At 43.6% G+C, this 15,176-nt stretch overlaps 1 long non-coding RNA gene across 1 annotated transcript; it reads right to left on the reverse strand.

Moving 5' to 3' along the window:
• Positions 1-8,015: 8,015 nt before the first annotated feature.
• Positions 8,016-14,743, reverse strand: LOC144367028 (uncharacterized). The gene is made up of 3 exons (XR_013426233.1): positions 14,528-14,743; positions 12,177-12,364; positions 8,016-8,318 (listed from the first exon to the last, which is right to left on the reverse strand). It is a non-coding gene; the product is annotated as an uncharacterized LOC144367028 (long non-coding RNA).
• Between the last annotated feature and the right edge of the window lie 433 nt (positions 14,744-15,176).

Here is a 15,176-nt window from a genome sequence, read left to right on the forward strand (position 1 = left end):
TTAACAGCTGAGGACATTGAAGCACCCAGAAGCTACATGACCCGCCCAGGATCATGTGGCAGTGGCCAAGACTCGGGATACACTTCTGATGGCAGTTACTGCCCTTGGCTCAGGCAGAGCTGCCCACAGGGCATGCAGCAGCTCAGGTTACAGGATGAGATCTCCTGCTGGAGGCTGCTTTTCTTTCTCTGGATTCAATGTTAAAACAGCATTAGAAGGAGGTAGAGAGGAACCCTGGTGGTTTTACACCAGAAGGTCTCTAGCTGAAGCATCGGAAGATTGAAGGTAAAATTTTCATTAGGTCTCACACCATCATGGATGGATTAGGAGGTCCCAGAGTAGGTAACTGAATAGTTCACTGTGGCCCTCCGCTGATACGCTATGTTCCAAAGGGTATATACCCAGCTGTTCAGCCTAAGTTGTAGAGAGAGGGAGGGCAAGAGCAGGCAGGAAGGAAGCGAACCCTATTGAGAGTCTACAGTGAGCCAGGCATCCTGCTGGGAGACTATCCATAGATCCGTCATTTATTCCTCCTATCAGCTCTGAGAACTCAATCAATAACTTCAACTTCTCTCCTCCACCTCCTCCCTTGGGTTGAGGAATTAAGATGACCAGAGCTGCTAAGTGGAAAGCAGCTATGAGGTGATGGAGATGGGATGGGACCAGGTTTGCATCTTTATTCCGAAGTTACTACATTATCCATCACTGGCTGCCCCCAAAAGACTGAATTTTGTACTAAGCCTCCTTGGACTGAGAAGTTTTTCTGTGAAGGGGTTCTGCTAAATCTCCTACAGATGCATCAGCCCTCATTTGCTTCTTTTTCCATTTGATACATCATCTAAGAAGAACAATGTCAAAAGTTGGTGTTTGTTTCTGAGTCCCTTGGTGAGCTTCTCTCCAGGCTGATATTGGCTCTGGGGCACCATTTTGGCTGCAATCCTGCAGAGTTTCATTTTCACTTTTTTATTGAAAAATCGAAATCTGGGGAATTAGAGCCTTTCCATATTGATTTTCCAGGGGCAAGTGAAAATTACAGTCTGTAGGGACCATGAAATTGCCACCTTGAGTGGTGACAGGTCTGACGTTGGAGATGACGTGCAGCCAGGGGACTGATGGGACCAAGAGATGTAAACTGTGTCATTTTTCTTAATTTTTCTTTCAAAATATTTTTTTAGTTGTAGTTGGAAACAATGCCTTTATTTTATTTATTTTTATGTGGTTCTGAGGATCAAACCCAGCGCCTCGCACATGCTAGACGAGCACTCTACCCCTGAGCCACAACCCCAGCCCCCTCTGTGTCATTTTTTCAAAGTGACAAAATCAAGAAGTAATTTTTGATCTATGTAAAATAATTTTTGGAATTAAAATTTAGTTTAGTTTTGTTTTCAGTTAAAAGGAAAGTTGAAGAGAAAGAAGTGAATTTGAGGAAATGCAAAGCTGAAGTTTCTCCATTAAGCACGTCAGTGTGGAGCCTCAAGTCTGCACATGGTCCCCTCTGTCACCCATGCCTGGCATTTTTCTTCCCTTCCTTCCCTCCTCCTTTCATCCCTTCCTTTCTTCCTCCCTTTCTCCTTTCCTCTCTTTCTTTCTTTCTTTCTTTCTTTGCTTTTTGAATCAGAGTCTCCCTATGTTGCCCAGGTTGGCCCCAAACTTCTGGGTTCAAGCAATCCTCTCACCTCAGCCTCCAGAGTGACTGTGATTTCCATATTGATTTCCATATTGATTGACTGCAGGTGTATGTCATCATACCCAGTTCCAAGCCTGGTACTTTAGGTTAGCATGTAAAACTTGAGTTTTGGCTCATTCATTCACTATGAGGTCCAGATTTTCCTTCTAGACTCAGATCTTTCCCTGCCGATTTACTACCTGGATGACCTTTTGCCAATGACTTAATTTCCTAAACCTTAGTTTTCTCATCTGTAAATTGGAGATACTAATAAAAATTACTGCATAAGGTAGTTGAAGAAATATTAGTTAACTGACTGCTTTGGTTTGGATATGAAGTGTCCCACAAAAGCTCCTGTTAATATAAGAATGTTCAGAATTAAATGACTAGTTCATGAGACCTGTAACCTAATCAGTGAATTAATCCATTTGATGGATTAGTAATTTGAATGGACCAACTGGTTGTTAATTGCAGGCAGGTAGGGTATTGCTGGAGGAAGTTAGGCCACTTCAGGTGTGCCTTTGGGGTTTACATTTTATACCTGGTTCCTTGGGCTCTTTTTCTCTGCTTTCTGGCTGAAAACCATGAGCTGAAAAACTTCCCTCCATAATGCCCTTCTGCCATCATGTTCTGCCTTGCCTTGGGCCCAGAGGGATGGAGTTGGCCAACTGTGGGCTGAACCTCTGAAACCAAGAGCTCAAAATAAACCTTTCCTCTTCAAGTTGTTCTTGTCAGATGTTTTGGTCGGAGATGCAAAGTTGACTAACAGAAATTGGGTACCAGAAGTGGGGTGTGACTTCACTGTGACTAACCTGCTCATATGGTTCAGAAGGCTTTGGAAGTGATTTGCAGGAGGAGTTTGAAAAGTTTTGGAGATTCAGAGCCTAGAATATTGTAGGCAGAGCCTAATGGGCAATTCTGGTGGGAGCTTAGAAGACCAGATTGCTAATAAGAATGCAGACAGTAAAGACTGTGCTCTTGAAATTTCGGAGGGGAACAAGGACTCTATTGGAAATTGGACTGGAGAATTCTGGCAAAAAATATTATTTACATTTTGCCCATGTCCTGAGACTTTTTGTGAGGCTGAATATAAAAGTAATGGACTAATTAATCTGGTAGAGGAAACTTCAAGGGAGCACAGCATTCAGACAGTAGCGTGGATATCAGTGATGGATTTTAGCCAGGTTTACTGTGATACAAGATTTGAAAAACTTTCAGTTTGGCCAAAGAAGAAACACATGTAAAATTGAAACCAATGGAGGAATGGTTGCTGAAGAAATTATCTCCACCTAAAAGAAGATAAGTATTTTTCATAGAGATAATAGAAAAGATGCCTTAAGGGCATCTCAGGAATTGGCGGAGACCACATCCATGGCAGGCTCCAGGGTATAAAAGTGAAAACTCACAGAGACTGTGGTAGTGCTCTGCTCACACAGGGGAGCCTAGGAACTTATTCTTCAGGACCTGATTCACTATGCTCAAGCCACCCAGGCACTCAGAGGTTGTTCCAAAGAAGCCCAGCTACTTCTCAAGCTGGAGGTAGACATTGACATTGTCCCATAGTGCTAGTTCTGCAGAAATGCAGGATGCTGGAGTTAGGGGATCATAGAGGCTTCCACCAAGATTTCAAAGGAATGCCTGGGAGGATAGGCAAAGTGTGCCAGGGTCAGAATCCCTGCATGCAACCCCTGAGAGGGTGATACATGAAACTCTGAGATGAAACCAAAGCTAGAATGGAGACCCCCAGATTAATAGATGCCAGTAATGTGGAATGTCTGGTGAGGAAAGCTTCTGGATGTGGACAGAGTCAGGCCAAAAGAAAGGCCACTAAGGCTGCAAGAAGCAAGGCCAAAGGGGCAGGCTGCCCAATTCCTTTGGAGATCTGGTCTTGGGGCCATGTACCCCAGATGCCAGACATGGAGCTACAGGACTTGTTTGTCCAGCTGAATTTCAGTCTTGCTTTGGTCCTACCCCTTCTTTCTGTGTCTCCATTTCTCCCTTTGTAGATAGGAATGTTTACTCTGTACAATCATATATTGGATATATGTAATTTTTTAATTTTTATTTTTATAGGCTCTCATAGTCAGAAGTTTGCCTTGAGTCTCAGATGAGACTTCAGACTTAGATAATGGGCACTGAAAACTATGGACTAAATACATTTGCATTATGAGATGCACAAGAACCTTTGGGGCCCGTGTTAGAATGTTATGGTTTGAAGTGATGGGAGGGGAGTGGAGGGGAAGAAGGGATACAAAGGGCAGCAGAATAAAATAGACACTAGTATTGCTGTATGTATATATGTGACTGCATGACCAATGTGATTCTGCAACCAGTACACTCAGAAAAATGAGAAATTATACCCCATTTGATTCAAATGTATGATATGTCAAGATCATTGTACTGTCATGTGTAACTAATAAAAAAGTAAATTAAAAAAAGAATGTTATGGTTTGAAAATGAGGTGTCCCCTGCAAACTGTGACAATAGAAATATTCAAGTGTTTCTATTTTTTTCCATGAGCCCTTGCATTCTGAACCTCTGAAACTGTGAACCCAAAATAAACTTTTCTTCCTCTAAATTGTTCTGTCAGGTGTTTTGCTCACAGTGACCCAAAGCTGACTAACACACTGACCAAATGAATAAATAAAGCAAACCATCTGAATCATTTGGGTTTGATAAGGTCGGTGTCTCTCCTGTGCAATGATACTCTCTCATCTTTAGAGGGGCGAAAACCTCCAAGAAGTTTGAAGTATCACAGAGCTCAAGTGCATTTAGGGGTGTGCTCTGCCATTTTGGATTTTTCTTTTCTTTTTCTGTTCCATTAAGTTCAATTCCTCATAGTTGGTTGCTGGGGAGAAACCTGTGATCTCCCTGCAAAGCTTCCTTCTGGAGAATTACATTTTGTGAGTTAATATCCAGAAATAATTGTTTCTTTTCTTCTTGTTTCCTACTCCTTCCCACCCTCTTTAGCACCTGTACAATGTCCTCTCTTTTCCCTTTTCCATATGCAAGCTAATTGTTAACATCAACCAAAGCTCTGAAAGTGATTCCGGCAGAAAAAGAACATGTCTGTGAAGCAGGTGAAGAGCCTGGGACTTTGAATAGAATGGGGCGGGGGATGGGGGTGGATGAGAAGACCCCATCAGGCAGGAGGTGCTCAGCCAAACTGCAGGATACCCCTAGGTGTCCTCCAGGCAACCCCACTTTGAGGATAACCTGCCAATTCGGAATTTACAAATGTTTCAGCCAGATGTGCAGCTCTTGGAGCAAGTAGTTGAACAACTGCTTTGAAGATGAAAAGCCCTCGGAGCACGCTAAGTAGCTTTATTATTGCCTTGTAGTGTGTGTCGCTATGCAGAGCCATCAACTCCCAGCACTGTTACTGCTCGGGAGTTAGTGAAAGGCAAACTCAGCCGGAAATGCTGAGTGCCAAAGAAGAGGAGCGAATAAAATGCTGGGGGTGGGAGGAAGGGGAGGGGTGGGTGCCTGTGCTTTGAAATTCTGCCATAGAAAGTTCTCTTCAATGGATCCTCTTCCAACCTGCCGGAGTACAACAACTGGACGTGGCATGTGACAGGCGCTGCAGACAGATCACGTTTCACACATGCAGCTGTAATATCTGGCACACAGGTGTTTGGTTCTGTGTTTGCCAGCTGCTCTGCAGCTTCCTGCTTCGATGGATGGGGCAGGCAGGAGGGGGGGAACCCTCACACTTGTTGCTGCCAAAAGGGAGGAGGGGGCTGGAAATTCCTGCTCCACTCCAAGTGCTCAGCATTTGAGTCAGTGCATGGAGCTCCACCAGTGCCTAGTACCCACCTCTGGGGGTCCTGGGACCTTGGCTTATGGGTTCACCCAGGACAGAGCTGTGGCTCGGTGGGGTGGGGTGGGTGAGGTAGAAAGGTGAGTGGGAAACCACAGAGCAAAGCAAGCTGACCAGGGCTTGGAAGCCTGGAAGGGAAGCCATGTGTCCATGGGTATGTGGCCTCTGGGATCTTGAGTCAGATCCTAACTTCACCTCCCAGCAATTGTGGATCTTTTGCCAGGTTTCTTACCAGATCTGGGCCTCAGTTTCCTCATCTATAAAGTGGAGTATGTAAATCCTGACGTGAAGGCCCTTTGTATGGATTCTATGAAGCAGTATGTTTATTTTTAGGAAAGACATTCATTAATCTTCTTGTTACCGCTTGGGAAGGTGAAGCAAGGCAGGCACTCACCATGCTCCTGGGCCAGCGCCCTGAACACTTGTCATTCAAATCTGGCTCACCTGGGCTGAGAAGGTAGCTCAGAGCAAGGCCTGGGCTCTATCCCCTACAGCAGGGAAAAAGGAAAAAAAAAAAAAGCCTGTCCCTACAGTTCTGGGTCTCAGGCTCAGATATCACCAGCATCCAGACAGGGATGATTGGTTTCCTGTTCTTTCCTTTCTCAGGGAGGAAGAGGGCTGGCAACTCAGGACACTAAATTCATGGGAAGAAAAGTGGGGAGGGATGAGGGTTATAGGTTTGGACTCTCCAGACCCTCGATCATGCCCTTTTGGAGGTTTCCTCTCCTTTGCCTTCGCAGCTCTTATCAGTTTGAGATTCTGCATGGCTGTGACAGTCATACAGAGGTCTTCCTGCCCCTCTGGACACTTTGGAGGCTGGGAACTATTTGTTTTGCTCATCATTCTGTCCTCAGCACCTTGTCTACATGCAGGGGAGCCTTGCCAAAGTCTGCTTTGCTTTTTATGAGCAAAGGAGTGAGGGAGTGAGTGGACAGGAGGGAGTCTTTACTAACTCAGTCTCTTTCAGTTCTATTTTAAGACAGGGACTGTGCATGTTCAAAGGATAGACATGGGGTCATGCATCCAGATCAAAGCCCCCTACCCTCAGACCTGTCTCTTTCACCTTCTCCCTACACCTTTCCCCAGATTTCCTGCTGCCTGACCACTTGGCTCCCTGCTGTGTGCCCCAGTCTTGCTGCTTCTCCTACCTCCTGCTCTGTCCCTCCTCTGCCCCCTATGCCTGGTGTCTCCTGAGACTGGGAGATGGGACTGCCCAGGTCAGAGTGAGGAGCAGGAAGAGAGCCATGGGAATACCCGGAGAAAGATGCCATGCCAGGCTGTTTCTGCTTTGGACATAGAGACTGTATTGTATTTCTGGGTTTGCTTCTGGGTGGTTGCTAACCTTGTTGAATAGGCAACCTCAGGTCTCTATCTCTCTTGTTCGTATTTTTAAAGAAATCACCACAGTCCCACTTCTTCCAAGGAGTTTGTTTTCCCTCTAGCAAGGCTGGGCAGGTGGGGATACTCTTGTCTCAATCCCTTCCCCTGCTGGGCCTCATTCATGCTTAACTCACACATGCTAAGCTAGTTGTCTCCAGAGAAGGCCTCCTCTAGGTAAACCCCTCTCACTTACTCTCTAGATTATTGCCAACATTCTATTTACTTTCCCTCTGGAGTTTTCTGAGAAAGCAATGTTCATTTAGCACCTGTTTATGTGGCAGAGAGTGTGCTAAGCACCTCGTATTCAATTCAGTAGGTCCTTGAAGTGGATGCTATTACTCTCCCCACTTTACAGATAAGACAACTGAGGAACAAAGATTTGAAGACTGAGATTTTCATCTCCTTTTATAAAATTCCTGAGTAACACTAGGATGGCAATATGTAAAGCAATGGAAGTGAAACTGATGTGATTCTGCAAGCTGTATAAGGGGCAATATGGGAGTGCATAACCCACTTGAATCAAAATGTGAAATATGATATATCAAGAACTATGTAATGGAGGGGTAAGACAAGATAATACAAATGGAAGAAATGATTTACAGTAGAAGGGGTAGAGAGAGAAAAGGGGAGGGGAGGGGAGGGGAGGGGGGATAATAGAGAATAGGACTGACAGCAGAATACATCAGACACTAGAAAGGCAATATGTCAATCAATGGAAGGGTAACTGATGTGATACAGCAATCTGTATACGGGGTAAAGTTGGGAGTTCATAACCCGCTTGAATCAAACTGTGAAATATGATGTATTAAGAACTGTGTAAGGTTTTGAACGACCAACAATAAAAAAATAAATAAATTAAAAAAAAAATTCCTGAGTAAAAACTCTTTCCATACCACTCAGCACTGGTAAAGAAATAGCCTCGGGCTATAGACCTGTATCCTTTCTTTCCAGGTAACAGAGTCCTTTTGGGGGGCAGGGGGAATGCCATTTTTAGTTTATTTATCCAACAAATAGACATGGGGCACCTACTGTGTATCAGGCTCTGTTCTGGTAGTTGGAGATAAACTGGATTAACAGTTGTCTCCACCCTACCCTCCCCACACCCAAGAAGCTTCTAATGAGGTAGAGAGACAAACCTTAAATGGCCATGCACACAATTTAATTAATTGGTTAATTATAACTGTATTAACTGTGATGAAAGAGAAGAATACTGTATTGGGAAAAGTTTGTCTGGGCAATCAAAGAGGGCTTCTCTGAGGAAGAGGCAACACTTCCAGCTTTGTCGTCAACCGGGTAATTGTCTTGAAGTATAGTAACTCAGGCAAAGACAATGTCCAGCACATGGTGGGTGGGGAGGGGGGAGTGCCCCGATTGTTTCATTTCAGCCGGACATTGATGGGTCCGTCAGGTGTGATCCAATTCCTTATGCTCATTTTTGTTTAACAATACTCACTGGAGGAAAACATCAACCAGAACAGAATGAGCACTTTCTTGGCCCAAGCCAGCCAGCGATTAGGGCAGACCCTGCTTCTGTTTGGGTCTGTATTTTTCCCAGTGACTGAGGGACAGTCTCAGTGACCCTCACAGGCCACTCTGCTAGGAATGGAAAATCACTTGTTGAAAACATAAACAGAGAATATAATCATGGGTAAAACCTAGGCAGCGAATCACCCTCCTTCCTCTGATCCTGTTTATGATCCTGTGTTTTCTATCATATGTTTACCTTTATCTTCAAAACAGAACAGCTCCTGCGAGCTCTTGTGTTGGTCCAGGTAAGTCTCCCTGCGGGCCCAGGTAGGCCTCCGCGGAGAGTCCCGGAGCCCCTCTGTGATGAGATGGACCACAGAGAAGAGAGAAGCAGAGGGTGAGCCCAGCCATCTCTACCCTCTTCGTCCTTCCCTGAAAACTGTGGCTTCTTGTGAGTCAGAGGGAAGAACCCTCACCCACATCCCTCTTCATCATCACCCTGAAAAATCTACCATGATTCCTTTACTGCTCCATTCGGAACCTTCCCCCACCATTGTTTTAGACAAAATGGACATCAGATTCCTTTTCAAGTTGGTTCTTTCCAAGATACATGCCAGCCGGAGGGGCATAGGGAGATGCCAAGCTCACCTTTCTGACTAATGAGGTATTTGGTGTAGTCTGGGCTACATAAAAGGAAACCGTGAGATATCTCCCACACAGTACAGCAAGGAGCAGTGACTTCCAGTCATGTCCTCACTCTGTGGGACATGCAGTCCACCTTGGTGCACACAGGGAAATAATTTATCTCTTCAAAACGCTCTAGTAGGATTGCAGGAACTTGGGAAAGCAAAAGCTACTCCTTTCCACAAAGAATCTGGGATTCTTGTTTGTTTATAGAAGCAGCTGGATTATCATTTGGACCCTGGGGAGGATTGGGGGAAACTCAAGTTGAGAGATAAGTTCCCAGTAGCTAGACACCCTCGTGGTCATCTTAAAAGACATAGATTTCCCCCACATAATGCTTCTTTTCTCTGGTTAAAAAAAAAATTAAACTAACTCACAAGTTGGTTATGTCCACATGATGCAAAACAACTATTGAGTTATTTTTGCTTTCTAATGCTTCCAGGAGGTTTTTGGTCTTCAGCCTTGGTCAGAGCACTTGTCTTTTCTTTTTGGTTTGGGTACGTGTTCACTTTTCAGCATTTAGCAATCTTTCTACCTGATAATCCTCAATATCCACAACTACAAATCAGACTTTCCTCTTGTCTTAGTCTGCTATATCAGAATATCACAGATTGGGCAATTTATAAAGAAAATTTATTTTTTATATTTCTAGAGCCTGGGAATTCTGATGTCAATAGCATCTGACAAAGGCCTTCTTGCCACATCATTCCATGGTGGAAAGCAGAAGGGCAAGGGAACAATAACACAGGGGCTAAATCTACTTTTATAACAAATTCACTATCATTATGATAACAAAGCCCCTTCCTACAATAATGGCATTAATCCATTCATAAGGACAGAACCCTCATGACCTAATCAGCTGTCAAAGATCCTGCCTCTTAACACTTTTGCACAGGGAATTAGGATTCCAACACCACAGGACCTTGGGAGATGAATGAGTTTCCAGACATGCTGTACTTCTAAATTGAAAGGCATAAAGACCACCTGGTCATTTGTCATAGCAGTTATATTGTTGCTGACCTCAGTTTTCCTTGAACCACTTCTCTATCACTCTAGGGACTTTCTTGTCTCTTGGTGACTCTGCAGATGGGGATGTTGGAGTAGGATGGGGTTGTCTCATGAAATCTTAAGATTGGACGAGTTGATGGGAGATTGTCAATCCACGTCCCCTGCATGTTCTCAAGCCATTCCAAGTTGTCAGCAGCTGTCTAATGTGACAACGTAGCTTTCATGATAATCAGGAAGTTTTCAAGGAAAATGGCTTTTTGGGGAAGGGGGACTTAAATATCCCATTTTCCTCTGCTGTCTACATCTGGTTGATACAATCTGTGGTTTATGGTAGCCAGGAAGAGCTCCAGAACTCTATTTACAGTTCCTTCTTTTAATAAGTGTGTGTGTGTGTGTGTGTGTGTGTGTGTGTGTGTGTGTGACAAATACATATGTATTTGACTAGGTTGGTAAGTATGGCAGTTGATTATTTTCATCAAAAAATTTTGTGACACCCTTGAACTGACCCATTCAGCCCCCAATATCTGGGAACTTTTCTACTCCCAATGAGAACATCTCTGCAAGGATCAGATTTTTCATTTTACCATGTCCCTTTTAATATGATAATTTAGAATTTGTAAAATGGCCCATCCTTTTTCTAAGAAGAATGAAGTGGACCACTTTACTAGCTCCAAATCAAGAAAAGATATTGGGCACATTCAGTACTAAAATAGACTTTTCTTAAAGGGGGTTTGTGCATCTTGTTTCCTGTTCTAACATTTGCCATATTATGCATTTGAGATCACTGGAGAGATCTATCCTCTTTTTTGTTTGGGGAAGTGAAGAGGAGTTACATTCCACTAAAATATAGCTAGAATTGGTTCATAGTAAAATTTCAGTGATAGATCTGCACTATTATTATTATCAACTCTTTGAGAGTTGTCATACAAGAACTTTCCTCCAGCTCATGAAAGTTAAGCCTAAGCCTATCATTTTAATAGGCTTTATTATTTAGAAGAGTTTTAGGTTCACAGCAAAATTAAGTGAAAGGTGCAGAGATTTCCCGTATTCTCTCTGCCTTCACTGACACCCCTCCCCGTCAGAGGGTACATTTGTTACAGTTTATGAATCAATATCCATATATCAGTATCATCCAAAGTCCATAATATCATTTTGAACATTGGTTCAAGGCCCACTCTTCAGAGCTGCAAGGAATTAGCCACCCCCCCATTTCCCATGCTCACCCTGAATATTGGAGATTGTCACTGTGTTTTCAAAATCCATGAACTCTTCTCCAAAAGGATACTATCCATTATATCAAAACCACTTAGAAAGGGCTCCTTCCAGTTTTTAATCCTGACCAAAAACTCTTACTGCTGTCAAGAAAGTCATTTGGCCCTAGGTTCCTGTGACCTCAGTCCTGCTGAGCCGACTTCCTGCAGTCCTCTGGAACCAACTCTAATGCTTCCTCTCCTTGTTGCAAATAATTGAGAATTGATTATGCCACCTTAGCAACAGGTCTATTTGGAGGCCTGGTGTTCTCAGTTCTATCTCTGCATGTCTGTGAAAAAGTTCAATTAGGGGGAAAGTAATAAGCAAAAATGTGAATGCAGGAAAACAGAAGTAGACAAGACCTCTTTTGGGTCAGAATGCTATGCCTAATAGGGGAAAAAAAAATTAAAAAGGAATAGTAGGGCAACCTTGGTCCATAGAGTTTGTATATAGTCAGGAGAATAGAACAGTTAATGGTTTTATTGAGCAATGTGGTAAAATTCCTACTGACACCAAAACCTCACAAATTGAGACCCTTGATCAAGGAGATTATTGAGCTCAAAGCAGTTTCTGCATTAGCATGAGACCTAGGACTGGCCTAATTGCCTTTCAAAGCAAACTTCTTGGTATCCTAATATCTCTTTAATAACAAGCCATCATGGTTATTAAAAGCTATAGTTTTCTTGTTGAAACTGTTTCTATTTTTGACTTATACAACCTCTGGTGAAAAAGAGTTACATATATTTAGTAAGCAGATTTCATTCTACTGCTAGTTTTTATTGACTGGTAGTAGATAGCATTTTCTGTGTCCCTGGTAAGACTTCTAATAAAATAAAATTAGATAATAGCATGATTAAAAAAAAAAAGAAGAGGATATGGGCACTGAATCATGGAACTCACCGTTGGTGGAAGCTCTGTTCTTGTTGCAGGTAGCAGTAGCTGCCCAGCCTCATGGGGACTGGTGGAAGAGATCCAGTAGAGCATGCTTCTTCTCTTCTTCCCACTGCCAGCACTTAAATTGCATCTTCACGCGAGACTCTGATACTCCTTCCAGATCTGCCTGTTTCTGTTCTTTCGGATCCTTCCTTCTTAGGAGTCAAATGAACTTTTCTTAAAAAAAAAGGCTTTGTGCCTGTTACTCCCTGCCTCAATTGACCATCAGTGTATAGCAGCCTTCTTTATGCTCTGTAGGGATTAATAGGTGTTCCATTAAAAAAAAAAGGATTTTGTAGACTAAACAAAATTAAAGAGTTCCTTTACTGCAGGACTTTTTGGAGCCTTAAGATGCTAATAAGCATTGCAAATTTTCAAGCATGTCCCCCAAGTTTACTTGACTGGGATCCTGGCAGGAAACAGATGGCTCATTCAAAGGAGTAATTGCAGGGACTATTAACAAAAGTGAACAGATTAAGGAAACCAACAAGGGGATGATGAAGCACCCAGGCACTGGCAACAGAGGAAAGCTGCTTCTACCTGAGGTTTGCTATAAAGGAAGAGAACAAAGCCTGGGACAGGTATGGACTTGAGAGAGGTACTACCTGAGAAGAGCTGAAACCCCTCCACCCACCCACCCAGGGACATGTCTTAGACACAGCAAGCCAGGGAGGAGCCCAGGGAACAATACCCTGATCTCTTCCTCCTATCACATTTTAGTTACACTGATTGAATCCAATGCAAAGACAAAAACTCAGGGTCCAAATGGTACAGTTCATAGAGGTCAGCCTCCCAGGAAACAGAAAAGAAAGATGGAGGGTAAGATCCAGCCCACCTTGAACATCTGTTCACATCTGGTGGAACATTATGTTTTTCAAAACACCATGAAGGCAACGCTGGCATGAAACATTAAGTCCACAGCCTTAGGCTGGGTGTGTGAGTCCCCACAGCACTGGTTCACATGGAGAACCTCAATTTCTCTGTCTCCTTCTCCTCTTTCACACCCCTCTGCTTCTTTTCAGCCCTGGGGACACATTCCCTGGCTTTCAAGTCTCAGCTTTAGTTGGCTCACATCATTGTCTATTGAGACTCCATCATCTGGAACTGCTCAGCTGTCAAGGCTGGTCCCTCTTTTCTCCTCCCTTAGGGGGCTTTTCTGGCCACCCCAGATAGAAGTTCACTCTCACTGCCCTCAGTGATAGATACCACAGGTTCCAAATGAGAATAGACACAGTCTGAAAACTGATTTCCTGTGGCTTTCAGAAGTGAGAGGAATCAGAGATGGTGCTCACGTGCCCCTAAGTAGAAGAAGACCTGGAACATTTCAGTGACTTGTGAGGACAGAATTTTGAGATCAAAGTTGTCCTGGGAGATTCAGATGCTTAGTCTATGGAACTTTTGGCACATTGGATTCAGGCAACTGATTTTGCACTTACACTGAGGTTCCACTTAAGGTTACCAGTGTCCTGTCTTGTCTCTCTGTGAGAAGACCTATGATCCAGATCCACAGACACTTGTTATTTTTCTCTTGCTCTGAGCTGTCACAGTGGCATGAGTATGGAGCAGGTGCCCTGGCCAGATGGGGGTGGTATGTAAAGAAGGAACAAGCAGAGAGCTGTTGCTGACTAAGGAGAGGCCATTTCTGATTGGGGAGCTCATTTTTCTGGAGACCAGGATGAAGTATGCCTAGGATCAATCCCCCCAGCCAAGGGCAGGCAGACTGTGGGTGCCTGGTGGACAGATCACACAGGGAGCAAGAGGAGGGCAGGGAGGTCAATACTCCAAATGCAACAGGAAGGGTGAAATCAAGCCTTGACAGGCCTTTCTGTTTCTCTCACTTTCCTCTTGCTTGGTTTAGAAGGTGGAAAAACAGTTCTCTTTCACAGCCAGATTTTCCACACTATTCTGTTCCCTAGTCTGAATTTCAATTCAACTTCATGACAGGTGACAGAACCTCTAGTCACCCTCTCCCTATTCAACAAGAGGGTATTTGGGGGTGCCATTTTGTCAGAATTGAGGATTTGGGAATGTTAATCCCTTTCTCTATGCCTATGTAGACACACTGGCTTTAGTATTCCAAGCATTTTCATATTATTTGAGCTTTTCCAAATAATCTGGTTGGTGGGTGCAGAAGGTATTGCCCATCTAGTGCAGAATAGATGGAAAGACATCTCTCAAGTAAAGACTCCTTCCTTTTTTTTTTTTTTTTTTTTTGGTTACTGAAGTTGAACTCAGAGGCACTCAACCACTGAGCCACATCCCCAGCCCTACTTTGTATTTTTTAAATTTAGAGACTAGAGTCTCACTGAGTTGCTTACCTTTTGCTGAGGCTGGCTCTGAACTCGCAATTCTCCTGCCTCAGTCTCCCAGAGCCACTGGGATTTGGGGCTTGCGCCACCACGCCCAGCTGCTCCTTCCCTTTTGAAGTAAAGCTCATCCACAAGTTTTAGTTTTAAGAACTCAATGAAGAGAATTGCATCTCTAACTGCATAAAGTTGTAATGAGACTTGACACTCTCAGTTCTTCCTGGGTGCTTAGGGAGCTCTTGTCTAAAGTCAGCCTTGGCTTCTTTCCCTTTGAACTTTGCATTTTTCACATTGCAGCATTAGTACTTTAATCCAGGGGAGGAGGGGTGGAACTTAATAGTCTTTCACCCTGAGGACTACTTAAAAGACTCCAGAATCCCTTTGTTCACTATTTTTCAGTATCCTATTTATTTTTCACTTAGTCACACCGTAGTATTGTGCAAGACAGGCAGGAGAGCAGCAGGAGGTTATGTCTGTAATACATTCTAATTCCTTTTCAATTCAACTTGTTTTGAGTGTCGACCATTAACAAGGCTCTGAGCTCAGAACTTCAGGGAACCTCAAAATGCTTAAGGCACTGTGTTTGTTCTAAAGGACTTTGCCATTTACAGGGACTGATTAAACAAACATACCTCTCTGGCAAGGCAGACCAGGGTAAGTG

Source organism: Ictidomys tridecemlineatus, chromosome 10 (genome assembly GCF_052094955.1).
Source record: "Ictidomys tridecemlineatus isolate mIctTri1 chromosome 10, mIctTri1.hap1, whole genome shotgun sequence".
NCBI lineage: Eukaryota > Metazoa > Chordata > Mammalia > Rodentia > Sciuridae > Ictidomys > Ictidomys tridecemlineatus.